The sequence below is a fragment of the Leptodactylus fuscus genome, chromosome 1 (assembly GCF_031893055.1).
Source record: "Leptodactylus fuscus isolate aLepFus1 chromosome 1, aLepFus1.hap2, whole genome shotgun sequence".
NCBI classification, from domain to species: domain Eukaryota; kingdom Metazoa; phylum Chordata; class Amphibia; order Anura; family Leptodactylidae; genus Leptodactylus; species Leptodactylus fuscus.
This window is the reverse complement of record NC_134265.1, coordinates 53,506,865-53,534,034: the sequence shown is the minus strand read 5'-3', so window position 1 is coordinate 53,534,034 and position 27,170 is coordinate 53,506,865.

The window sequence follows — 27,170 nt, the reverse complement described above, 5'->3', positions numbered from 1 at the left end:
CGCTGCTCTCTCGGCGCCTCTTACTGGCGCACAGTTGTAGACGCGATGTGACGTCATCACATCGCGTCTACACTGCCGGGTAGCCGGCGGCAGCGCTGAAGCGAGGAGCTGACCTGTATCAGCTCCTCTCTTCGCTGCTGCCGCCGGTCTCGCTGACACATATGCGGCTGAAGCGAGGAGCTGACCTGTGTCAGCTCCTCGCTTCGCTGCTGCCGCCTGTGTCAGCTCCTCGCTTCAGCCGCATATGTGTCAGCGAGACCGGCGGCAGCAGCGAAGAGAGGAGCTGATACAGGTCAGCTCCTTGCTTCAGCTGCGTATGTTTGCAACTCAGATCTGCGTCCTCTGGACGCAGATCTGAGTTGAAACAGCAGACATACAATGACTGCTGCGGGCGCCAGGGGGCCGGCACACGGTGGCGGGCCAAAACCGGGCCCCCCCCATTTTTAAATTTGGCCGGGCCCCTGACACCAGTACCAGTAGTACTGGCCTATCGGCGGCCCTGCTTGTGTGGACCAGACACATTGCTGGCCTGAAGCTATGACTTGTGCTAAGCCAATGGATGGGACAGGAATGCAGGTCGATATAGTTTTATTTTATAAGTTAATGGATGGACATATAAATATATATATATATATTATACACAGTTGACGCTAGGTTCACACCTGCGTTCAGGGTCTCCGTTCTATGGTTTCCGTCTTCTGCATGCCAGAAGACGGAAACCATATACCGGGTCCGGCCGTGTGCGGCAGTGAGTGTTTTAGGCTCTCCGCTGCGAAACTGGATTTTTTTATCCGGACACAGAGTACTGCATGTCCGACTCTGTGTCCGGATTATAAAACCCGGTTTCGCGGCGGAGAGCGCAAAACGCTCACTGCCGCTCACGGCCGGACAGCTTTGTCACCCATTCAAATGAATGGGTGAGAAAGACTCCTGCAGGTTTCCGTTTCCTGCCTCTGTTTTAGGCAGGAAACGGAAACCTCAAGTACGGAGTGCCGGTGCAGATGTGAACGAGCCCTAAGCATGTTAACCCATTCCTGAGCCATGAAAAGAAGCTCGGATCTCAGCACTTAACTCCATCAGTCAATCAAATGCGATATCAGCATCGTAGAGGTGATAACCAATGAAGACAGCCCAGGAACTGAAAATGGTTGTCTCTTGCAAATTACCTCTTAGGGTGCATTTACATGGAGGAAAACAGCGCTGAATTTGCTGTGGAATCTGCGTCAGATTCAACGCTGAAAAAAAAGCTTTCCATTGACTTCAATGGGTTCCTTCAATGGGTTCTGCAGAAAAAGGAACCCATTGAAGTCAATGGGAGGCTTTTTTTCAGCGCTGAATCTGACGCGGATTCCACATCAAATTCAACACCATTTTCCTCCGTGGTGTCCGCACCATGGTTTTTACCGCAAAGTGGGCATGGGATTTGCTACAATCCCATCCACTTTGCCTTGACTGTAAAATGCCGTGTTTTTTCCTGCTGCATTTCTGTTCATGACTTCATATTGATGGCTTAGACTGTGTAGTGTTTTGTCTCTGCACCTGAATGGGAGAACTGCAATAGTACAGTATGGCACCACACTGTGTAAGGAGCCATTATTTATTTATTTATTTATTTATTTATTTATTATGCTTACTTGTATAGCGCCAACATATTCCGCAGCGCTTTACAGACATTGACAGTCACTGTCCCATATCGGGCTCACAATCTACAGTCCCTCTCAGTATGACTTTGGTGTGTGGGAGGAAACCGGAGTACCCGGGGGAAACCCATGCAAACACGGACTGTAATCATATTTTCTATATAGGGGCAATAGAGCTATGAGAAAGCAGGAACTTCTAGCATCACAGATGACTCTGATACTGTTTTTTTTTTTGTTCTGGCTCAAGGTTACTTCCAGGAAATAAGGCTGATAGCCATTCCATATCTAATGAACCAAACCTATGAAGGTGGCCTAAAGAATAGGCCATCAACATGAAGTCTGGTGTGGTTTGTTGAAGCTAGTCATATACCCCTCGTTTAATGAAAGAAAACCCACAACGGTCACAGAAATAACTTGTATCTGATAAAAGTAATAATAAATAAAAATACTATGAAAATGAACAAGTGGAAATCAGACATTGCTTTTTGCTTCAACAGAATTTCTTTAAAACTAAACCACTTGAAACAGTCCTGGACAGAAATGATGGTTCCGTTAGCTCAATATTTTGTTGCACAACCGTTTGAGGCAATCGCTGCAATCCAACAATCCCTGTAGCTGTCAATGAGACTTCTGCAGGTATTTTGGCCAACTCCTCATAAGCAAACTGCTCCAGATGTCTTGGGTTTGAAGGGTGCCTTTTCCAGGTGGCATGTTTCAGCTCCTTCCAAAGATGCTCCATAGGATTTAGGTCAGGGCTCATAGAAGGCCACTTCAGAATAGTCCAATGTTTTCCTCTTAGCCATTCTTGGGTGTTTTAGCTGTGTGTTTTGGGTCATTATCCTGTTGCAAGACCCATGTCCTGCGACTGAGACCAAGCTGACACTGGGCAGCACATTTCTCTCTAGAGTCCCTTGATAGTCTTTAGATTTCATTGTACCCTGCACAGATTCAAGACAACCCTGTGCCAGATGCAGCAAAGCAGCCCTGGAACATAACAGAGCCTCCTCCATGTTTCACAGTAGGGACAGTATTCTTTTCAAGATATGCTTCATTTTTCCATCTGTGAACATGGAGCTGATGTTCCTTGCCAAAAAGTTCAATTTTTGTCTTATTTGGACAACATGTAGTTTGGCAAATTCCAGTTTGTCGGATTCAAGTTCTGTGACCATTGTGGGTTTTTCTTTCATTAAACAAGGGGGACCAACAATTTTGACCACGAGTGTATAAATCTTGGTGGAGCTTGGTGATCCCAGTGATTTTAGAGAAATCTGGTGACAATATAATATTATGTGAGCAGACACATTAATACTAAATATAAGACATAATGGATTTCAAAATAGTCAATTGGTACAGTGGCTTATACGTCTTGAACTTTTTCACATTTTGTAACTTTACAACCACAAACTTAAATGTATTTTATAGAGATTTGAAATGTTACGCTAGATTCACATCTGCATTTGGGTTAACCTAATCTGCTAAAAAAAGTGGCTACTCTCGGAAACACGCAGACCACATAGACTAAAATGGGAGGCCCAGCACAGGTGTAAACCTAACCTGTGGCCAACACAAAGTAGCATATAATTGTGAAGTAGAACGAAAATGATACATTTCAAAATTTTAATCAAACAAAAATCTGAAAAGTGTGATGTGCAAAGTGTTCAGCCCCCTCTTCTCTGATACCCCTAAATAAAATCCAGTGCGCACAATTGCCTTCAGAAGTCACTTAATTAGTTAATAGAGTCCAGCTATGTGTAATATAGTCTCAGTATAAATACATCTATTCTGTGAAGACCTCAGTGCTTTGTTAGAGAACACACGTGAACAAACAGGATTATGAAGACCAAGGGACTCACCAGTCAGGTCAGAGATAAAGTTGTGGAGAAGTTTAATGCAGGGTTAAGTTATAAAAACATATCCGAAGCTTTGAGCATCCCAATGAGCACTGTTCAATCCATCATTCAAACATGGAAAAAGTATTCTACAACTGCAAACCTACCAAGACATGGCTGTCCACTTAAACTGACAGATCAAGCAAGGAGAGCACTGGTCAGAGAAGCAGGTGGGGCAGACTACTCCTTATTGTACAATCCCTGTGGCTGAGAGACAAATTTAAAATGTGTTTCAGCCATAATTTGATTATTAGCAGCATAAAAACTGATAGGCAATTAAGTATGAAGACATATACAATCATAGAAAAGACTGCCCAGCCAAACCCTGCACAGATTTAAATTCCCGAAAACTCAGGTAACCTTTTAAAAGACAGCAATCGTTTAACTTGGAGAAGCCCTCGTTGGGACCCACGATAGTCTAGTAAGACCTTCAAGTGAGCAAACAAATTCTGTGTAGTGCTGGCTCCACTCGGCTTCCGTGAATAAAAGACATGGGCGGTGCATGTGGACACACGGATGTGATCCGTGTGCCGCCTGTGCACTTGCCACGTTTCCGCTGCCTCTTTCATTCAAAGAAAAGAGTTGCAGAAGCTGAGCCACAAAATAGCACAGGATTAGGACCTGTTCCATATTTTGCTGCCTGGACTGTTGGCCCGCACAAGGGACCATGTAATACATGGTTATGTGTACAGGGCCATAGAAATGAATGGGTCACTGTTCTATCTGGGAAAAACTGGATTACACGCTGAGCATTCATACGGTCGTCTGCAAAGGGGCTTAGTGTTAGTATGGATGTACTCCCTGCAGTTCTCACGTCACTTCCTCCACTTTCTTTGCAGGTCATATGAAGTGCACTATTCAGCCAGTAGCTCTGAAATAATACTTATCTGCAGTGATAATAACATGATTTTTTTTTCCAAATAGTAAGAAACTTGTGCCAAAGCAATCATCATAATTACATTGACTTAATTTGTGTCTCCAATGTTATTCTCATTTACTAGCTCTTAATATAGCATCTAAAACATGGCGACATCTCAGCGACAATTACTGCTAATTTAAAAATAAAGCCAATATCCACGTAAAGTCTCCGGTACAATAAAACAATAGCAGATAATTACAATTAGGACTTGAGCACATTGCTAGCCATTAATTATTATTCCTAGTGAATAACATATATTTAGCCTGGTACTAAGGTCTTAAAATAGAAGGGGTGAACTGAAAAGCGGCAACTTTATGCCAAGACTGATGGTTTTAGATTGGAAATCTAAAGAAGTTTTTCGCAATCGTAGTCAGGGTAAAGTCGATTTTATTTTTTTTTTAAACTTTACTATCGGAAAATATTATTAAAGAGAAATCAACATTTAAACACTATATATATAAGCAATAGAAATTAGCTACACTCTTCACATATATAAAAGGTGGATGCCAGTGAAGGACTCGATGTAGCACGCCAAAAAGTCATAGAAAACTGGGATTCTTTTTTATTGACTCTAGTTTACAATTCTAAAGATAAAGAAGAACTTCATCTAAAACAATCCTCAGATGTGTCCGAGTGACATGTCTGATGATGGTGTTGGCAAAGATGTTCAAGCACAGACTCCTACCTAGTTCCGGAAAGTTTATGGTGCTGTGCAGCAATTTTAGATTGTCTCAGATTTCTATACGATGCTCCATATACTCAAGGCGCTGCAGGACTGCAAGAGCCAGGTAATTAATGGGTTAAATGGGAGACGGTCCGTCCTGCCATGGTTGATAGGGTGGGGTAGTGGAGCCTTCCTCATTTGCACACAACCCTGTGCATGTATGAGATGGGTTTCTTTAGTAGTACATCAGTTCTTGTTGCCAAATTTTTATTTTATTTTTTTATTTTTTTGAAGGGGTGATTTTATGGCTGTGGACCAGGTTAAGGCTGCAGCCCCACATTCTGAAAACACAGTGTTTTACAGTACCTAAAAAGTGAATGTAATTCTGGCTAATCCCATCCATCTTGCATATAAAATCGGCATCTGAAAGCTGTGTTTTTAAAAAACACTTGTATTTTTGAAAATCGTAGCATGTCAATTAGACTTGAAAAAACAATGGCGTTTTCCATGCAGGTGTAATATAGGCAGAAAGTCTGAGAAGGAAAACTGCGAAATTGAAGTGAAAAACACTGTGGAAAAAATCATGATACTTTTTTTCCGCATCATTTTTTTGATGCAGTTCACTTTGTGGGACTTTAGCCTAAGGGTAAGTTCACAAGGGGTTTTTTGCACCGGAACCTGAGGCGCAGGCTGCCTCAGGTTCTGGTCCAAAAGACATGTAGCTGTGACTGAATGCCGGTGCGGCATCCAGTCACGCACTCTGCTCTGGATTAGGCTCAATGAATGGGCCTAGCCCGGAGGAGGGAGTGTCTTCAGGCTGTATCGCGAGGCAAATTGGCCTGAAGAATGAGCATCTCGCTTCTTTTTTTCCAGGAGCCGGAAGAAACGGCTCCCGGAAAAAACACCTGAACGGCTCTCATTGATTTCAATGGGAGCCGTCTTTTTGGTCAGGATTTTGAGGCGAACACAGCCTCAAAATCCTGACAAAAAATCTCTGTGTGAACTTACCCTCAAATGGTTTTCCCACAAGTAGCAAATCTGCCAGGATCTCCACTGAGCTCTAGAATTGCACTTTTTCCATCAATAGACTGGCAGCACACATGCTCATACACAGGGGCACATCTTCAATAAGTTGACCTGAGACGATGGCTTCTGGTGGAGCCTAATGGAAACTAAACTAGGGTTGAAATTCTTTTTTTTTATTCAGCTGCTACTTATTGTATTATTGCAATAGGTAGTTGGCGATAATTCACTCACCCATCCACACTCCAGTCCAGGCTGGTCTCCATTGCCACCTCTAGGCGGTGCTGCACTTGTGTCCTGGTGTTCTTCAGCATCTGCTACAACGTGTCCTGGAGGTGGCAGCAGAGGCCAGCCTGGACAGGTGTGTGAATGGGTGAGTAAATTATTGGCCGCTACCTATTGCAATAATAAAAAAGTGGGGCCCTAAATGAAGGCAGGTCATAAGAAAGGAAGGTCATATACTGTAGGAGGCCATAAGAAAGCAGGGTCACTTACTGGGGGATGGGGGTAGAAAAAAAGAGGATCATAAAATGTGTTGGGGGACAGAAAAAGGTATGTCATTTACTTTGTGGTGGGCCAGAAAAAGGAGGTCATATATTGTGTGGGGGGCCATATACCGCATGGTGGGTTAGAAAAAGGGGGTTGTATACTGTGTGGGGCCAGAAAAAGGGGTCATATGCTGTGTAAGCAAAAAAAAAAAAAGGGGTCGGATACTGTGTGGATGCCAAAAATGGGGGTATTATACTATGTGGGGGCCAAAATGATGATGTGTACTCTATAATTTAATTAGAAGGGGGCCCCATCACGCAACAAAAGACAGCTGATTGGGTATTTTTTTTCTAGGGAGGGCATCTTTCTATAGTTTATCTCAAGTAGCAGAGAGGTTAGGTTCACCCCTGCTCATACGCTGCTCCATTCCAACCAGAACCACAAGACTTGGGACTGCTCTTCTAAGGTAAAACCCCTTTACTCCTCTCATACCACGCTAGTTCACACGGAGTTGGAATCCGCCTCAAAATCCGCTGCCAAAAAGGCTCCCATTGACTTCAATGGGAGTCACTCGCTTCTTTTTTCCGTTAGCTAGTAGCGGAAAAAAGAAGCGATATGACTAGAGATGAGCGAACACTAAAATGTTCGAGGTTCGAAATTCGATTCGAACAGCCGCTCACTGTTCGAGTGTTCGAACGGGTTTTGAACCCCATTATAGTCTATGGGGAACATATACTCGTTAAGGGGGAAACCCAAATCCGTGTCTGGAGGGTCACCAAGTCCACTATGACACCCCAGGAAATGATACCAACACCCTGGAATGACACTGGGACAGCAGGGGAAGCATGTCTGGGGGCATAAAAGTCACTTTATTTCATGGAAATCCCTGTCAGCTTGCGATTTTCGCAAGCTAACTTTTCCCATAGGAATGCATTGGACAGCGCTGATTGACCAGAGTACGGAATTCGACCAATCAGCGCTGGCTCTGCTGGAGGAGGTGGAGTCTAAGATCGCTCCATACCAGTCTCCATTCAGGTCCGACCTTAGACTCCGCCTCCTCCAGCAGAGCCAGCGCTGATTGGCCGAAGGCTGGCCAATGCATTTCTATGGGTATGCAGAAACTTAGCAGTGTTGAGCCAGTTCTGCTCAACTACACCGTGTGCCGGTCAGCCCATCAGATGTAGCAGAGCCAAGGGTGCACTAGAACCCTTATGCACACTCGGCTCTGCTACATCAGATGTAGCAGAGCCGAGGGTGCACTGGAACCCCTGTGCACACTCAGCTCACGCTAATAGAATGCATTGGCCAGCGCTGATTGGCCAATGCATTCTATTAGTCTGATGAAGCAGAGCTGTGCACACTCGGCTCTGCTACATCTGATGTAGCAGAGCCGAGTGTGCATAAGGGTTCTAGTGCACCCTCGGCTCTGCTACATCTGATGGGCTGACCGGCACACGGTGTAGTTGAGCAGAACTGGCTCAACACTGCTGAGTCTCTGCATACCCATAGGAATGCATTGGCCAGCCTTCGGCCAATCAGCGCTGGCTCTGCCGGAGGAGGCGGAGTCTAAGGTCGGACCTGAATGGAGACTGGTGTGGAGCGATCTTAGACTCCGCCTCCTCCAGCAGAGCCAGCGCTGATTGGTCGAATTCCGTACTCTGGCCAATCAACGCTGGCCAATGCATTCTATTAGCCCGATGAAGTAGAGCTGAATGTGTGTGCTTAGCTCAACTACGCCGATGGAGTAGTTGAGCTAAGCACACACATTCAGCTCTGCTTCATCAGGCTAATAGAATGCATTGGCCAATCAGCGCTGGCCAATGCATTCTATTAGCGTGAGCTGAGTGTGCGTAATAGTGGGGCGTAATAGTGTGTGCAGGGGCCACTATGGGGCATAATAGTGTGTGCAGGGGCCACTATGGGGCGTAATAGTGTGTGCAGGGGCCACTATGGGGCGTAATAGTGTGTGCAGGGACCACTATGGGGCGTAATAGTGTGTGCAGGGGCCACTATGGGGTGTAATAGTGTGTGCAGGAATGCGGGGAGTAGGGTCGGTCGGGGTTTTCGGCGTCGATCGGGGTTTTCGACGTCAGCCGGGGGGGGGGTCAAAGGTTCGCCACGGGGCCCCGCCATTTCTAGTTACGCCACTGGCTTTGACTATCACCTATTGTCAGTGATATACTGTTATACTGTATATATGTTACCTTTCAGTCTAATCCTGCCTATAACCATTATGAGATGACTGCTGAGAAGTGATCTCTACAGAACAGGAAGCGTCAATCTATTATTAATATTGTCAGTGTATAAATTGCAGCATTTCAAGATTTTTCTTTGAATGTGGCTAAAGACATGGAAAATACAAATAAAACATTTTGTAAAAAATAGGTCATTTTTGAGCCATACCCTTTAAGGTGCTTCCAATATTAAGAAAAATATCAACCCTATTAGGTAATATACACTTACAGGTAAGACTGCTTATTAGAGATGAGCGAACAGTAAAATGTTCGAGGTTTGATATTCGTTTTAAGTAGCCCCTCAATATTCGACTACTCGAATCGAATATCGAACCCTATTATACTCTATGGGGGGAAAATGCTCGTTTCAGGGGTAGGCAACGTTCGATCAAATTATACTTACCAAGTCCACAAGTGAGGGTCGGGCTGGATCCTCCGAGAAGTCTTCTCCGTGCAGCGTTCCCGCAGCGTCTTCCAGCTCTTCATTCACTCTGCCAGGCATCGGGCCTGGGCAGAGCCGACTGCGCATGCCCATACTACAAGCAGACATGCGCAGTCGGCTCTGCCCAGGCCCGATGCCTGGCAGAGTGAATTCAGAGCTGGAAGACGCTGCGGGGAAGCTGCACAGAGAAGACTTCTAAAGGTAGGAGAAGAACCAGCATTGATTGGCCGACTGTATAGCATTCGGCCAATCAATGCTAGTTCTGCATCGAATTTTTACATTCGAACAGCGAGTGGTACTCGATCGAGTACGAGTATTTCGAATACCGTAGTATTCGATCGAATACCTACTCGATCGAGTACTACTCGCTCATCTCTACTGCTTATGCAATCTGATACTATTTTCTTTACTATAGTTGCACAGGTAGAGTTTTACGTTCCATAATCTGTGCAATGTTCTGCATTTTATACGGTTTTTCATACCGAAATGACTTTATCCAAGTTGAGAATAAAAGGAGTAACCAGAGTACTAATAAACGTAAGGTAAACACATCTCGCAGTGTACAGTATATAATAAGGAGGATTGTCTCTGAGCTTGCAGCACGGTGATGGTGACATTTTGCAGAGGTTCAGGCTGGAAAGTTATCAAGCATCATTGTCTAGTGTCCTTATTCAGCGCTACCCAATGTTTTTGTATTGTACGTGGCTGCTGTGAATGAGGCCGGCTGTTCGGGAGCGCAGAGGGGAGCGGTGTATTCAATTTGAATAACAGTAGAAATAATAAGTGCTTGACTTTCTGAAAAGTAGTAATTTGTGGAATAAGTGGAGGCTGACAAAGCGGCAATGATATGTTGCTTGATTGCACCCAAATTACCTTTGTATCATAGGTATCAAACTGTGTATGATTAGGGGCCATTCTAATTCTAATAACATAGGGACATTTCCACATTGCTGAATGGACAATGCAAGGTCTATCATTTTTCTGTTGAATAAATGACCATAATTACAGTTAACATAGAGCATCTCTGGTCTGCGATTCACAGGCTTAATATTTGGAAATGAGTAGAGTAGCTTCAAAGCCCATGCATGTGTCTGTAGGAAAGACCTCATTTTATATAACATGCACAATATCCAGCATGTTACATCCATTACATACGTATCTGATCTGCGACGGTCTCACAGTGCTCTCTAAGGGTCCATTCACACGGAGTAACGTGCCGCGTGATGTTGGCATTGTCTAAACCGGACCGGGAAACGCATGAGACATTTCCTGAGACGTTTTTTTGCCATTCAAAGCATTTCCTGAAGCGTTTTTTTTTTTAGGCGTTTTTCGAGGAGTTTCCTGATCTGTTTCCTCTTGGGATGTGGTCATGAATTATAATAAAAAGAAAAAAAAAAACGCCTGGCGTTTCCTGATCAGGTTTTTGCCAAAATACCGTGAGCAGGAAAAACCGGCTCACATTGACTTGCATTGAAGCCGTGAGCCGGAAAACGCTCACGGCTTAAAAAAGCATGGACATCTCGCTTCTTTTTTGCTGCTAGCGGAAAAAAAACACTAGTGGAAAAGACTCAGAAGCATTTTGTATACTTTGAATGGTAGGCGTTTTTTGGTTCAGGGTTTGGAGGCAGATGTGAACTTAGCCTAATAGTTCCCATTGTCCCACAGCAACTTTGATGAAAAGTAGACAAGAGTTGCAGAAAATAATCAAATTTTTATTTATTGGCGAATTAACCGTAGACCGGCAGGTGTCAAAGAGAATGCAGTCAGCAGTTCGGATAGCACAGTAGGCTTTCTATTTTCATGAGAAAAATGAACTATCATAAAAGCCTGATGTGAACAGTACAGGAGTAAAAAATAAACTAAAACAATGATCTTCTTGCTGCCACTAGATGGAGCTTTTTTTACATTGATTTACTATTGAGGACAATAGCAGTTGTATAATTCTCTATTTAGTGAGCTCCATCTAGTGGTGGATACAGGCTAACAAAAATTTCATAATTAAAGACGGCCTTTCGCCACCATCTTCAACTCATTTCGTTCTTCCATATGTGCCACTCCACTGATTCCAGAATGTTTTCTCTAGAGGTACTGTACAGTATGGGACATAATAAAACATTATAAGGGTCAATAAAGGTGTATTGTATGGGGGCATAAGAAAACATTATTTTGGGGTATTGTACTGTATTGGGACATAAAGGACCATTTATATGGGGGGGCATAAGATGGCATTATACTGTAAGGGGACAATATGTGGGGGAATAAAGGTTTACTATTAAGGGGTATAAGAGGGCGTTGTAATATATGGGGGGGGGTAAGGGAGTCTTTGTACTGTATTGGGCATAAAGAGGTAATTATATGAGTGTATAAGAGGGTACTTTACTGTATGGGGCATAAAGGGCTATTATATAGGGACATAAGATGGCTATAGTGCTGTATTGGGGTATTGGGGATGGCCATTGTACTGTATGGAGGTGTAAGAAACCTCTGTACTATATGGGGGCATAAGGAGAACATTATACTGTGGTGATGGAATGGGGCATTATACTTTATGGGGAGGCCATTACAAATTAAAGGGGCATAAGGGGCCATTATACATCATGTCAATCATAGTTATAAATGTTACCCACGGGTTTCGATCTTTGCAATGCAAAGGACAAAACTTACAAAAACCTACAGCATTCCAGCAGGTCACTGCGCCAAAAACTACCCAATTTCAGGGGTATTTTGCTGCATTGCCTTCTAGAGGAAAACATGGTTGCCACTTGAATTGTGAAACAAAGTGGCTGAATGAGACTCCGTCACCCAAGGGCCTACACAAACCTGGAGCTGGCCCTTTTTGATTTTTCTATCAATGTAACTGTATGAGGGCCTTTTTTTGCTGGACAGATCTTAGTGTTAGGTCCTTTCACCACGTCCACCAACTCCAGTTCTTAGAATCTGGTAATAGGCGCTGCTCCACTAATTCTGGTGCAGTTGGAGTTTGCCCCTGGGCAGAACATTCTCTTGGGGTCTCCTTCAGTGTTATATAAAGGGGTTAAAATGTAAATAAAACCATATAAATTTGGTATCCCCGGAATCGTAGCGAAACATAGAATACAGATGACATGTCATTTTGGCTGCACAGTGAATGCTGTAAAACCAAAGCCCGGAAGAAAGTTGAAGAAATGCATTTTTTTTCTTCAAATCCACCCCATTCTGAATTTTTTTCCAGTTTCCCAGCACATTGTACTGAATAATTAATGGTGGCATCATGAAGAACAATTTGTCCCGCAAAAATTAAGACCTCATATGGCTCTGGGAGCGGAGAAATAAAAAAGTTATGGGGTTTAGAAGGAGGTCAAAAATGAAAAACGAAAATCGAAATATGCCATCGGCTGGAAGGGGTTAAGTGAATGGGGTTTCCGTTTTTCAGACCCCCATGCGGACCCAAAGAACAAAGACCGTAGCGTACCCTCTAAACTATGTCGTATAAAAATGTAGGAGGGGAAGCATGTGAATACACAATTGCTAGTATCATTTGGGGTAATTTTCCATCTTTTTGGTGGGAACTAATATATTTGGAATTTCAGCTTGAAAAATCCAAATTCTGTCCAGGTTGTGAAAAGGAACTTGAGCTCTTCAATAGCACAGGTTAGCCTCTAGGTTAGAAAAGCTCATGTACTAAACTTTATACTTTGTCTCTAGGTGAAGATGTCACGTGATAAAAATCCTTATTTCACCTTTGTTGAAAAGCGCCATTTATCGTACCCTAGGAAACAGGTTTGTCACAGACCTATCTGCTTTTCAATTTCTCCGTAACAGGATTGCACTGGGAAGATTTAGCGAAGGTTTAATAGACCAATTACCCACCTCGAGTGAATAGGGAGCCCATGCAGGGATTTTCATTTCTCATTTCTACCACTTGTTGAGGGAATTTGCATTTTATTTTTTGGACACCGAAAAAAAATTCTGTGAAATGTATTTTAATAGATGGAATAAAAGACTTTCTATTCAGACGTAGAAGAAAAGCTAAATAAATGTAATTTGGTCTCCCGAGACCACTTTAGCAGAATTGTTTGGTCTCTTGGCAGTAGCTTACAATGACAGAGAGGAAAAATGAAACTTTAGGTATTGCTTTGTCCTCGATAGAGAAGGTCGGTCTGTTAGCTTGGATTTCTACGGCTTCTCCACCTTTAATTAATCATCACATGCAGTTACCTTTAGATTACATTTACCCGGCCCGGTGTGATTTTATAGCGACATTCTCATAGCATTAGTCATATGACGGCATTTCTAGATAACATGTATTAATAGAGGCATGTGTCAGAAGAGCTTAAGGCTTTATTCAGATGACTGAGATGTAAATTGGCTGTGAAAAACCAATGAAGCGGTCCAATATATGAAGACAAAGTGGGGCAAAAATAAGACATGTCCATCAACAAAATGGACACATGAATAGCCCCATAGACTCCCTTTGTTTTGGAAATGGCCGCGTGATGACTATTAAGAAAAAAAAAAAAAAAAAGCCAAGCGGTCGTGACAGAAACGCTTTTAATGTTCGGATGAACAGAGCCTCAAGTGAGACTGTTTTATGATTTTTATTATTTCCCCAAATGAATAGTTCAGAAAGAGGGGAGCTGAGGGGCAACACGGTGGCTCAGTATTTAGCACTGCAGCCTTGCAGCACTGGAGTCCTGGGTTCGAATCCCACCAGGTACAACATCTGCAAGGAGTTTTTATGTTCTCTTCATGTTTGTGTGGATTTCCTCCCTCCTACAAAGACATACTGATAGGAAAAATTTTTTTTGATTGTGATCCCTATATATGGGGCTCACAATCTACATTAAAAAAAAAAAAGAAAGAAAGAGAGGAGTTGATAACATGAGGTGGAAGAACTTACCTCGAATAAAATATATTACAAAGTTTCTTAAATTTACCTCAACTATTTATTTTGCACAAAAAACCTCCAAAAAACTACATGACCGCCCCTTCCTGCTCAGTTGTACATCAACAAACTGGCCTAAACGATGATAAATCTGACAAGGACATTGACCTCCCTTCTTCATACCCCCGACAGGCACGCGGTGTCGGTGGTGCAAAACTCAAAAATTTTGAATTTAAATAGGACTTTTCACCGATTTGGGCACTGGCAGTTCTATATACTGCTGGAAAGCTGACAGTGCGTTGAATTCAGCGCACTGTCAGCTTTCCCAATCTGGGCCCCGGGTAAAGAGCTATCGTCCCGGTACCGTAGCTCTTTACAGTCAGAAGGGCTTTCCGGACAGTCAGTCAGGTACGTCCTTCTCCACAGCAGCGCCTATCGCACTGTACAGTGTGAGCGGGGAGGAACGCCCCCACCCTTTGCTCACAGTGCGTGTCCATAGACGAGTATTATCAGGAGGGGAGGAGGCGTTCCTCACTGCTCACACTGTACAGCGCGATAGGCGCTGCTGTGGAGAAGGATATACATGACTGACTGTCAGGAACGCCCTTCTGACTGTAAAGAGCTACAGTACCGGGACCGATAGCTCTTTACCCGGGGCACAGATCGGGAAAGCCGACAGTGCGCTGAATTCAGCGCACTGTCAACTTTCCAGCAGTATATAGAACTGCCTGTGCCCAAATCAGTGAAAGGTCCTCTTTAAGTGCAGAAACATTCACTTCTGCAAAAAAATAAATAAATTAAGGACTATTTTTATGGCTCATACTCCAGTTTTATGGTGCACAAGACATGATAAATCAGCCCCAACTGCTCTTTGGTAGACTAAGGCAATTCTTCTCCTTTGGACTCCTTCATCCAAGGTTAAGAGAAGGTCTAAGACTATGAAAGTGCAGTATCCATCTAATAGTTCAAGCCTCAATCTTTTTCATGTATTTGCACTTTGCTATTAGGTCTTTTTTTCCTAACCTGAATAACCCCAAATTTATTAATATGTTTCCATTGTCCAGTCCACCCACTCCTCTAATTATCTTGGACGCCCTTCTTTGCACATTCTCAGCTGTATCATATACATATGTATATGAAACATAGGCCCTTAATTGTGCCTTTCTGCCTCTTTTGATGAATCCCATAATTTTATTTGCCATGGCAGCAGCTGCCTGGCACTGGTCACTAAAGGTAAGCTGGCTGTCCACCAAAATCCCCGAGTCTTTTTCAGAGTCAGTCTGACCCAATATTTGCTATTAAGTACATAATAATATAATTTATTTATTTGACCAAAATACTGTACATAACTTTATATTTGTCTACATTAAATTTAATTTGCCAAGTCTCTGACAATGCTTCCAGCGTCTCTAGATCCCCTTGTAATATTCTACTATTCTCCTCAGCTTTCAAAACCTTACAGAATTTAGTATCATCTGCAAATACACCTTGCTCTGTAAATGCTCCATTAGATCATTAGTAAGCATATTAAAATGGAGAGGGCCCAATACTGACTCTGGTGGCAACCGACCAGTGACTATGGCCCAGTCTGAGTATTTACTGATAACAAGCACCTTCTGCTTCCCATTAATTGCTAACCCAAATACATATGTTTTCCCCTAGTCCCCACATTCTCATTTTGTATACCAACCATTTATGTTGTACCAGTATCAAAAGCTTTTGAAAAGTCCAGATACACCACGTCCACTGCATTACCCATGTCCAGGCTAGAACTCATCATTAGGCTTCGTTCTCACGGAGTAACACGCCGCTCATTTAGACATGTATATACGTGTCAGAGCGCGGCGCTTCAAAACAGATCCCATTGATTTCAATGGGTGCCGGCTTACGTGCGCTACATATTGAAATCAATGGGAGGCTTTGTAACCTATTGATTTCAATATGTTACGCGCATAAGCCGGCACCCATTGAAATAAATGGGATCTGTTTTGAAGCGCCGCGCTCTGACACGTGTATACGTGTCTCCGTGAGAACAGAGCCTTAGTCTGACAGGATTCCTCAAAAAACAATGCTAAAAAGGTGTTATAAGGTTATTTTAATTGAGGTACTCTAGGATATCTGTTAGAAAACCTTCAAATATCCAACACTGAGGATAGACTTACCATCCTATAGTTTCCAGGATCACTTTTTGACCCTTTTTGTGTATTGGCACAACATTTGCTATGCACCAGACTTTTTGGATAGAGCCTGCTTATATAGTGCCCAAAATATTACATATAGGAGTCTGTCTTTTACGGTTTAATTTCTTGAGAATTTAGGAGTAAATCCCTTCAGAACCTGGTGATTTGTCTATTCTAGTATTTTTAAGACACCTGTGCACTTCCTCCTTGGTTAAGCAGGTGACATTTAATGGAGAATTTACATAATCTCTACATTATCTCCAATCATGTCACCAATCATGGCATTTTCCTTTATAAATACAGTAAAGATAAAGGCTTTTAATAGATTTGCCTTTTCCTCACCTCCTCCACCATTACTCCCAGATTACTTTTGAGAAGGCTCACAGTCTCAGTTTGAAGTTTCTTGTTATTTATGTGACTGAAGAATATTTTGGGGTCATTTTTACTTTCCTTGGCAATGAACCTCTCTGTCTCAATCTTTGCCACCTTTATCTGTTTTTTATACATTTTGTTTTTATCCTCCTTATTAGAGATGAGCGAACAGTAAAATGTTCGAGATTCGATATTCGTTTCGAGTAGCCCCTCAATATTCGACTACTTGAATCGAATATCGAACCCTATTATAGTCTATGGGGGGAAAATGCTCGTTTCAGGGGTAGGCAACGTTCGATCAAATTATACTTACTAAGTCCAGGAGTGAGGGTCAGGCTGGATCCTCCGAGAAGTCTTCTCCGTGCAGCGTCCCCGCGGCATCTTCCGGCTCCGAATTCACTCTGCCAGGCATCGGGCCTGGGCAGAGCCGACTGCGCATGCCCGCACAATAAGCGGACACACGCAGTCGGCAGTGAATGAAGAGCCGGAAGACGCCGCAGGGAAGCTGCACGGAGAAGACTTCTAAAGGTAGGAGAAGAACCAGCATTGATTGGCCGATTGTATAGCATTCGGCCAATCAATGCTGGTTCTGCATCAAACTTTTCCATTCGAATAGCGAGTGGTACTCGATCGAGTACGAGTATTTCGAATACCGTAGTATTCGATCAAATACCTACTCGATCAAATACTACTCTCTCATCTCTACTCCTTATTTCTTCATCATTCCTTCCTGTTTTAATAGTTGAAGTGCTTTCTTTATATCATTTATTGCACCCCTCACATTTTTGTTTAACCACAGTGGTCTTTTGTTTCTATCACATTTATTCACATTTATATTGTATATATATTTTACAGGATGCATTACGGATGATTTTAAAAATGTCCCATTTAGCCTGTGCAGTTTTTGAGGACATTGTCCCAGTTTATGACCGTAAGGTCATCCTTTAGCTGATGAAAATTGGCTTTCTTGAAGTTTAGGGTTTTTGTATCTTCACTAAACGTCTTATTGCGGGATACTATATTATATTGTGCTCATTATTACCCAGGTAACTCTGCCTCCTCGTCCGCTCCTCCCCCTCCTCCACTAATCTCAAAAGTTAATTACATGATATCTATAGAGGAATGGGCAGTGAGACCTGGGGACAGAGTGATCCTGAAGGGTGAAGGACACTTCGGATCACATAATCCTGGAGTCGGGACATGGCCAGAACCCCCGGGTCCATCCGCTACAGTAACCTAGGACAGGTAAGTAAATTAACAGTCCCCAGACAACTGCTTTTCAGTCTTGAAATGCCTCCTCTCGTGTTGGGTGCTGCCGTAGTTGGGAAAGGTAATTGTCTTTATTACCAAATTCCTGTTACCTTTGTTGGATCTTTCCAATTGGATACCCAATTATTTTTAGCTGACTCCTCTATTTCTTCAGTTAGTAACTATTCCATTTCCTCCATTATACTTTATACCCCATTATACAAACCCCAGTTAGTATTTTATTTTTTATTTTTCCCTCCCTTTATTTCCAACCATAGAGACTTTACAAGTTCGTTGCAGCGTAGGCTTTATGCAGGGTAACATATATAAGCCAACACTGCCTTTTCTCTTATTTATCTGGTCTAATCTGAATAGACTGTACCCCTGTATACCGTGTCTACTGATAAGTATTTAGACACCCATGCAAATGAAGATATCTGCGGTCATGATGTACATCACACCTTCTGCCGTTAAATAGGAAACAGCATTGGCATTAGTCACATGCAAGATGCCACGAAGTGCAGAGTTGTCCGATTTCGAGAAAGGGGTAATTGTGGGGTACCATAGAAATGTTCGATCCTTAAGGGACATAGCAAAAATTGACAAAATCAACAGTGGCCTATGTGATTACGAAGTGGAAGGTGAACAGTGATTGTCAGAATGTGCCCCGGGTTGGCAGACCTCCGAAACTGGGAGATAGTAGAGACTTACGGGTGCTGACCAGAGAAACCGCACCCAACCGATGGCTCACATACACCAGGAGTTTCACCAGGCATCCGGGAGTATTGTGTCACTCAATACCATCCGTAAGGAAGCATCTGCTGGGTTCTACCAACTATTCAATATGAAGAAATTGTGTTTTTCTATTCTACCACAGGGGTCCAAATACTTATTGGTAGACAGTGTATTAATGACCCAGTCATAGCTGTCATCATGCAGCCATGTCGACCATCCCCACTATATCATATTCCTCTTCCAATATTATTGCCTGTACTTCTTAGATAATGTAGCTATGACTTTGATTAGAATTTCCGGAGCACTGGAGTGGCACAATAAGCCAACACCACAAAGGGAATGTGATCAATGAGGTACACTTCAAGTGGTCTCAAGGGATTGGCAATTGTGAGAAGGAAAAGAGCAGGTTGTAGAGATATTTAGCTTTGGTATATTTAATGAATTGAAACTGATAGAGTGTGAAAATGAAGATTTATTGAGAAATAAAGGAAAAGAAGGATAATAAAAGCTTGGACTTCAGAAAGTACAATATAAAGTATTTGTGAACTTTAGCAACAGCATAATGTAGGCTGAGATATATAAGGGCATGCAAATGTTATCTTGTATCACACAGGTTGGAGCATATTCAGGGGCATACTTAGTGGGCAAAAATTATATGCCAAGAGAGGTACCAACTAGCCAGAGTGCTTTGACTGGTATCTGAAAATTATTTGGCAACTGCATTAGTCTCAAAGGATTTCATTAATAATAATAATAATAATAATAATAATAATAATACATTTTATTTATATAGCGCCAACATATTCCGCAGCGCTGTACAATTTATAGGGTTCAGATACAGACATACATAACAAAGAACGTCATTTCACACAATGGGACTGAGGGCCCTGCTCAAAAGAGCTTACAATCTATGAGGTAGAGGGGGTGACACAAGAGGTAGCAGGGGCGGCATTGCTTATATAGTATTCAGAATGATATCAAAAGTAAAACAATACAGAAGATGATATATACAGAACATGATACAACGGTACAATGACAAATCCAAAGAGATACATCTTATAAAATAATAGGGATAAATAGGTAAATAACCAGTAATAAACACAAGGGGAAGGAAGGAGGACTGAGTAGCTCTATAGTGCTTGTGTCAAAGGGATAAGGGGGAGGGAAACCCTGCCTAGGGAAAAAGATATAGGCATAACACTAAGGGGAGCAGCACACGACCCGGTTTCACCCGTAAAACACGGTCCTTGTGTCAGCCAGATTTACTAGCTTGAACTTCATGATGGGAGCAGGTCTCCTACCAGTATAGTTATTTATGATGCTAGTAGTCCTTATTTCCCAGCGAGATACTGTCTCGTACTGTAATTGATACAGAACATGATGTTATAGGGAGTCAGTGACTCCTAGCATCATAGGTATTCATTACATTTTTTTAAATATAAATATAACCTACGGCGGCGGCCCCTAAGTCCATGATTTCTAAGGCCGTTATGGCATAAAATCATGACAAAATCATCATAAAATATGATAACATTCTGCATGCAAATGAACAGGAGCATTTCATACCCCGTTCACATGTGCAAAAAAAAACTATATGTATTTTTTTTCTCCTGCTATGGTAAGTGATAAAAATGAGCAAAATCAGTCTTCATGGATTCCCCACTGAAATAAACTTCACATTGACTCCTTTGTACACCAATAAGGCTAATTCTTTCCTCTAATCCTCTACCTTTATGAAATACATGTTGAACTAAGGCAACTTTGGCCATGACTTGTGTCATGCTACCGTAGATCACCATGTTTCTCTTTGACTCCTTCACCAAAGTAAGCGATAGGTTTCGCATTGCTACTCCAAGGTGCTGCAATTGTGACTTCTAGTCAAAAGACTAGCACTGCTGGGGGTTTTCTTTTAGCTCATTCACTTACATTAATGATGGAGTTGCAGGGGGACATGGCAATTTTTGGTAGCATGGCCAATGTCCTCGTGTAGCCCTACCCTTTAAGGGCTATCCAGGGGTATTGATTTTTTAGTTTATCTTTAATGTAGATCAGTAGGTAACCACCTTAGGGTAGACCATAAATGTCTGAGCAGTGGGGAGCCACCTTGTAGTTGCTGTATCAGTTATCTGCATGGAGTCGCTTCCATCACTTATACTATATTATGCACAACATATGATTGGAAGAAGTTGCCTTCATTCCCTGTATTCATCAGTAGGAGCTTAGCTGCACATGACCAAGACACAAGGCTGCTTCTGACTCCTGTACTATATACTGTACAACACCGGGCTGGATGCAGATAACTCCGTTCTATGTATTGTGGCTAGTTGCAGACACTGCAGCTGGGCTACCACTGCAGCCAATTGCCCTATGTTGTGCATAGTATAACAACCAGAAGCAGCCCTGTTGTCATGACCTGATTGTTTGTTGGTGTACTGTTCTGTCGGGGATTTGATCCGGGCTTCTGTGATCGGCTGCTGGGTTCCCTGCCATGGAGCCATCAGTGTGCACATAGTGTTCTGGACTTCTGAACACACTTGAGGTTATACGAGTCTAACCTCAGGTGTTATGGGTCGCCATCATCCTATGGGAGGATCTGGGGGCCTTTATTAGGAAGAGGGCTGGCTCCACCAGTTGCCGGTTTTTGTGGTCCCAACCTAGAATTCTTGGCTTTAGGAGGAAGAGGAGTGATTTGCTTGTGCTTACTGACTAAAAAGGAGTTTGAGTGTTGTTTGTGTGTGAGTTGATTTTTCCCTCCACACTTCTATTCTGCCCTTCCCTTCACGTCTGTTTGCTTGGCAGTATCCGGTTGTTTGAGGTGGGTTCCAGTTTATTTTTCCCCAGTCTCGTGTTTGCCCTTTCCTCACCTCTCCACTGTCCCTCTCCTCATTCCTCTTGTTTTGTACTCTGTTGTGCTGCATGTCAGTTGTCCAACACCTCCCATCCGGTTTGTTTGTCTGCAGCTGCACCTTTATTTCTGTAGGGGTCACCACCCTAGAATCCCCAGTCCCTAGCTTTCTTGCAGCTCTTGCCCTGTCTGTCTGTCTGTCAGGTCTTCGTGCTAGAGAGCCAGGAGTCGTCGGGGCCAAGGTTAGCTTGGAGACAGCTGACCACCACCCGTAGGCAGGGCCTAGCTAGCCACCGTAGTGCCAGGGATAGTCTCCTTCCCCTGTCTCCTTAGTGGTGCTATCTGCAGCCTAGAATCTGTGTCTGGACTCTGACACGAACGTGACACCTGTACAGCCAATTGGTGCAAGACTGCCCCCGGTCAGATGTTTATGACTAACCTTAAAATCAATATTCCTGGACAACCCCTTTAATTTCAACATACCAGTAATTGCAATACATATGGACATGTTTTGTTATAAGTGATAAGATTCACATTTATTAGACAAACGGGTACTATTCCGTTATCGGGCCAGCAGCAGCGCAGTTCAGCACCAGCTTTCGGGACAGCAGTTCAGCAGCGGGAATTACAATGACATCCGAGGACTGCTGGCCCGATGCTTGTGCCCAGTAACCAGTACATCGATGACCCCCCTCCCCCATCCTTCTCCTCCTGCCAGTGCTGCCCCCCAGCTCTCCTTACATCTTCCCCGTACCCTCTCCCCGCCACACGACTAGGCCTCACCTCAGCGCTAGTACCGAGACCGAAAGGAAAGACACCGGGGCTCAATCCAGGCCCTGACAAGAAACACGCCGACTATAGGAACGGTGAGCTACAGCGAGCCGGAGGGACAAACTTTCTGCAGTGTCCGGCGGCTATCTAGTAGCATTCATTGCTCAAGATTTACGGTGAGGCCTATTACAGGGAGAGGGTACGGGGCAGATGTAAGAAGAGCTGGGGGGCAGCACTGGAAGGAAGAGGAGGATGAGGGCATCGATCGATGTACTGCCTACTACACACAAGCACGGCCTCTATCATCGGGCCAGCATCGGCTTAGTCATGTGGCGGGGAGAGGGTACGGGGTAGATGTAAGGAGAGCTGGGGGGCAGCACTGGAAGGAGGAGGAGATGGAGGGGGGGTCATTGATGTACTGGCTACTGGGCACAAGCATCGGGCCAGCAGTCCTCGGATGTCATTGTAATTCCCGCTGCTGAACTGAACTGCTGTCCCGAAAGCTGGTGCTGAAATGCGCTGCTGCTGGCCCGATAACGGAATAGTACCGACAAACGTACTGTTGGCATGATTGTTCGTCATCCTTGCTGTGTACGGGGTTGTGCCGAGCACTGGATAGATTCTACAGTCCTGACAGCCTACATTTAATTGTTAAATTCTTTTATTAAACCATTGAACACATCATTAGCTTGATAATCTGGTTTCGCCTGCAGGGCTAACATAATTAACAGCAAATCCGCTGTGATCCATACCACTGCTCTGGCTTCTAATATACGTGTTTCCATGGGTAACTTTATGTATTTCAGTGACTTGTACTCTGAAAGCTTAACAAATACAGTTAGACTGAGAACACACACAATGCAAATGCTTTGCAAAATTTCCATTTGTAAAATCTTGTAGTACGTTCCTCTTCAAGCTGCTCATCTCCTTGTGTTTCTTCAGGGCTCCTGCAGCTTGCATTGCAGCCATTGACATGCTGCAGATTTGAAGCCTGCAGCATGGGTGACCTTGTGTTCATCCATTACACTGATATTGTGGATCGCAGTGGGTTAGCTGCTCTCGGGGTGGTAAAGGCTAAAATACTATCATTACTACCTGTGTGGCCCCAGCTTAAGAGTATGTTTTCTGACAGCCAGCTCCAAATTCTGGCCTGAATTTGCCTCACTCTGTTTTCAATGGAAGTCAAGGGTGGAGGCTTTTTGGGATGCTGGGAAAAAAACATTCTGCTTAGCACAGGGTCGGAAAGTTGAGAGAAAACTGAGACGGAAAACCACCTCAAATTCCTCTTCACCTTCTGTCATGTGAACCTGCCCTAAAAGTTTATTTCCATTCACACTTTATACTCATATGTGGCAATGAATGACCATCTAGATTTTTTAAAAAGATATGATTTTGCAATATTCCGACTGTAAGAAGTGGTCTATCCAGTATGTGTCTACGCTCAACTAACCAGTGGTCGTGTGGCAACAATGAGCCTATTTTATGGAATTTCAGAAGTCAGGGACGAGGTCAGGAAAGGTAAAACAAAGAAAAAATCCTACTCACCTGTCCTTGGAGCACCGGTACCAATGTCACTGACTAGTCCAGCGCTTGCCATTCCTTTTCTGGGGAAAGTTGTGTGCTGCACATGAACACAGTCACTCACATATATCATCGGATCCTTTCCTGAGGGGTCACATGTGACACAGCACAGTACACGCTGGACTGGACAGCGGTGGCGAGTGGCAGGGACAGGTATGATTTTTCTTTTTAAAGAGGACCTTTCATCAGATCGGGCACATGCAGTTTTATATACTGCTGGAAAGCTGACAGTGCGCTGAATTCAGCGCACTATCGGCTTTCCCGATCTGTGCCCGGTGTAAAGCGCTATTGGTCCCGTTACCGTAGCGCTTTAGTGTCAGAAGGGCGTTTCTGACACTTAGCCAGGAACGTCTTTCTGCCCAGCAGTGCCTATTGCGCTATGCTCTAAGACTGGGGAGGAACGCCCCCTCCCTCCTGATAATACTCGTCTATGGACGAGCTGTGTGAGCAGAGGGAGGGGGCATTCCTCCCCGCTCCACAGCACAGCGCGATAGGCGCTGCTGGTCAGAAGGGCGTCCCTGGCTAGCTGTCAGAAACTCCCTTCTGACACTAAAGCGTTACGGTCCCGGGACCAATAGCGCTTTACACCGGGCACAGATCTTTCCAGCAGTATATAAAACTGCATGTGCCCGATCTGATGAAAGGTCCTCTTTAAGTTTCACCTTGCCTGGCCTCCTCTGTGACATCTGAAATTCTTGCGCAGCCATTATAAGCTAAGGTACAGTAAGTATGGACACACATGTATGGAGCATATTATTAAGAAATGTCACTATCCCTTTTGTTCTGTGTCCCCAAGTTGGGGACATGATGCAGCACACATAAGCATATAAACTTTTCCTGTGTATCACCCATGGCTCAGAAAACATCTACCATAATAAAACTATTACTATCATTATCTTCTGCATGTATCAAATACACTTCACATACTCAGTTTACTTAAGCAGTCAGAGAGCTTACATTTGTGGAATAAAAATATACAGTATATGTGAAAATCTGCATTAATCTTGTAAAGTGGTTAAAAGACTGGATATGTAATTATTCACTGCTAGATTGTCCTTTATTGTACTGGAAAATGTCCAGACTCTGAAGATCACTTTGGCAAAATGGCTTGCAGGAAATTGCAACTCATCCTATCATCAATAACATTACAGTAATGAGGAGGTTAATCCCCAGGAACAGAAAGGCCACGCGCTCTATAGAAACCGTATAATCAGCTAATGGATGAACTTCATTGAAAAGATTGCAGAAAATGTAGACGGTGTTTCTAGTAACATAGGACATGTTATGCCATGCATCATGACGTCAACATGACTGTGGCCTTCGGTCTGATCATAGCCATGACTAATGGAGTAACAGCTGCAGATCATATCTTCATGAACATTCATTGGCTTCAGCATTTAATGAAGAAAGTCACTGGAGCTATCCAAAAGTCCTGGACCTGAATGTATTAGGCATCGTTTACATCTGCGTCGGTAATTTGTTCGGGGGAGTCCGCATGGGGACCTCCTCTAACGGACTACCGAACGAATTGGCAAGTGGTGTGCAGTGAAAGCACACGGACCCCATAGACTATAACGGGAACCATGTGCTTTCTACATGGCCTCCGCATGAGTCATGCAGACAGGAAAGTAGATTGTGAACTACTTTTCTGTCCACCTGATCCAAGTGGAGACCTTGTGGAATGCATATGAAAAAACAGCGTTTTTGTTTTTTCTCCTGCGTTTCTGGCCTTAGCCTAATCAGGTTTTTTTTTTTTTTTTTTGAAGATCACAATTTTAACAGATATGTGTGTGCTGTAACTCTCATAAAGTTAAGGTATGATAGAAGTATGTGAACGTAAGTAACTAAAAAGTAGTAAGTAACCAATAAATACTGTAACTTATCCTGCAAAGCATAGGGCTAGGTTCACCCTACTGTTGGAAGTCCACTATGAAATGGTCCCTTAAAGTAAAAAACAAAAAAATGTCCCCCTATCAGAACAGATAGTAAACAGATTGGGGAGTTTGTTTTTTAAGTAAACACTCGCTGGAAAAAGACCATGTCAGATTACACCAAACAGTCTCCTCCCCAAAAATACACCAAAATTTAACAAGAAAAGAAAGGGATAGCCTTAGAACATTATAAGACAACAAAGATCTCATTATTCGCGCATTGGATAAAGGTGGAAAAATAGTCCTTCTAAATAAAAAGAACTATGAATCCAGCGTAATGGACATTCCAGGAGATACCAAAACTTATAGAGAATTAAGAACCAATCCTACTGAGGATTTTGCAAGAACCCTATGTGAATTACTTAATGACGGAGTAAATTTGGGCATTTTAACACCTAAAGAACATACTTATATCCGGAACACCCCATTACGCCTATATTTCATGGTCTCCCTAAGGTCCATAAAGGCCAAATTCCACCCCCCCTCAGGCCAATAATAGCCGGAATTGGTTCTTTAAATGAAAGAACTTGCGCATGGATTGATTCCATTCTGCAGCCACTCGTAGTCAGGATACCAGGTTATATACAGTGCCCACAAGTAGTATTCAACCCCCTGCAGATTTAGCAGGTTTACACATTCGGAATTAACTTGGCATTGTGACATTTGGACTGTAGATCAGCCTGGAAGTGTGAAATGCACTGCAGCAAAAAAGAATGTTATTTCTTTGTTTAATTTTTTTTTTTAAATTGTGAAAAGTTTATTCAGAGGGTCATTTATTATTCAACCCCTCAAACCACCAGAATTCTGTTTGGTTCCCCTAAAGTATTAAGAAGTAGTTCAGGCACAAAGAACAATGAGCTTCACATGTTTGGATTAATTATCTCTTTTTCCAGCCTTTTCTGACTATTTAAGACCCTCCCCAAACAGCACTCATACATGGTCAACATGGGAAAGACAAAGGAGCATTCCAAGGCCATCAGAGACAAGATCGTGGAGGGTCACAAGGCTGGCAAGGGGTGCAAAACCCTTTCCAAGGAGTTGGGCCTACCTGTCTCCACTGTTGGGAGCATCATCCGCATCATCCGCACTGTTGGGAGCATCATCCGGAAGTGGAAGGCTTATGGAACTACTGTTAGCCTTCCACAGCCTGGACAGCCTTTGAAAGTTTCCTCCCGTGCCGAGGCCAGGCTTGTCCGAAGAGTCAAGGCTAACCCAAGGACAACAAGGAAGGAGCTCCGGGAAGATCTCATGGCAGTGGGGACATTGGTTTCAGTCAATACCATAAGTAATGTACTCCACCGCAATGGTCTCCGTTCCAGACGAGCCCGTAAGGTACCTTTACT